Source organism: Juglans regia, chromosome 1 (genome assembly GCF_001411555.2).
Source record: "Juglans regia cultivar Chandler chromosome 1, Walnut 2.0, whole genome shotgun sequence".
NCBI lineage: Eukaryota > Viridiplantae > Streptophyta > Magnoliopsida > Fagales > Juglandaceae > Juglans > Juglans regia.
The window spans coordinates 10,711,859-10,713,974 of record NC_049901.1 but is presented as its reverse complement, the minus strand read 5'-3'; positions in this window follow the sequence as shown (position 1 = coordinate 10,713,974).

Below are 2,116 nucleotides of genomic sequence, written 5' to 3'. Positions count from 1 at the left end.
TCAAGATTCATCAACCCACAACACATATATTACTCCAGCTCATAATTAATACGATTTCAAGACGTTGGTATATAGAGAACCCAACACGAAGAATATTAATTCTGAGAATCCAAGTACTTCATGATGAAAATATATATATATATATATGTGATAACAACAGAGAAGAAGAAGAAGAAGAAGATAATCAATCAACCTTTGACGTTGGCTCGAACATAGATTTGATCACTGTGAGGACCAACATCAACCTCTTCCACAGGCTTGTAAACGACGGTTTCCTCCTTGAGCAACCCCATAATTAATTACTAAAGAATTCTAAGATGTTCATTTGGGCTTACAACCTATACATGATGGCTAGCTGTTGTTATATATAGACAGAAAGCTGCAAAGATCAGAGCTCTGGGCGGAGGACGCAAAGAAAGATCATTTGGCTTCCCAACAATTAATAATAATAATACATACATACATACATACATACCATAATGGAACTCTTTAGGCTTATAGATGTGTGTACATTTAACATGAGCTAGCTAGCAATGACAATTTTAGAGCAGTTCAAAGATACATGGGAATAGTACTTTAATTATAAATTGACGTGATTACATATGATATGTTAAATTGTAAAATTATTTTTATCGTAAAATAGATCCAACGTATCATATGAAAACATGACGTCAATTTGTGACAGTTCATATACATATATATAAAAGAGTGCAAGCGTACAATATTAGAGGAAGTTGTTCATGTTTTGGGAGGGAGGACTTGTACTGTGGAATCGGTTGGAAAACATCATACAACTTTGTTGGGTAAATGCTAATTAATCCTATTAACCCCACAACGTAACATTTAATAATATTCTTCAACCATAATTGTCAAATTGATGCGAAGAAAACAAAGGAAAAGAACGAGTACGTACACAATTACTTTAATCTTTTTTGTTTTTTGTTCCAAGCAAAACTAACTTTAATTACAGTACTTAACTCACAATATCTGAGATATTACATGCTAGAAATTAAGTGATAAAAAATCGATCGACTCTGATTTTATTAATTAATAATAAATGATAAAATAGGCCGTATTTGGTGTGTTTTGTCGATCTAACTCGAAAACACCATTTTGACTTAAAAGCTTCATCTTGTACTAATGGTTTTTTATTACAACTCCCCGCTTTCACAGGTGTTAGAAAATAACAACAGAAGTTAATTTTAAAGGAGTTTTACGTTAACTGCCGTGCACGGTACATTAAATTTATTTTTCATAAAAAAAAATTATACAATCTAATATATTATACCAAACTTATACATCGTTTTATTAATTTACTTTTATAGCTTATATTTATTCTTTAAACAACAAATCTATTCATCATCAACTTCTTTCTCATCATTCTCTCATCATTTCATATTGTGGCATTAGATGATTAGATCCTTTCATCATTTTATGATGTGGCATTAAATGATTAGATCTTCTCATTATCTCATGATGTGGTTTTATATTTTATTTATGAACTAATCATCTAATACTATATTATATTATGAGATGATAAAAAAAATAAATAAATATTAGTCCAACATTATAATTGATGTAGCCCGGCCCGTCCTTAAATTATAGCAAATTTAAATAATAATTATGTCATGTAACGGTGACGATTGAGTAGTACGACGTACAATATTATACGTACGTGATATATATATAGAGATGATTTGTACAAGTTTTAAATAGATAAATTTTATACAAGTTTTTGTAAAAAAATAGATCCTATCATAAAAAAATATAAAAAAAATATTATTTATTAGTGAGATCTATTATTTTACAAAAGATTTGTATAAAATTTATCTATTTAGGACTTATATCTAGCATTACTCGTATATATATATATTTATAAATATATATATCTCTTATATCTTAAAATTGCGTATCCTAAAATGAATATTGTTTATAAACAGTAATGAATACTATTTATGAACAATACCTATATTCTGGGATGAATAGTATTTACAAACAGTAATGAACAGTATTTTTAACAAATAGTATTTTTAACCGTACCTATATCTTAAAAGTACGTATCGTATGAATAGTATTATAAACAGTAATAAATAGTATTTATGAACAGTAATGAATG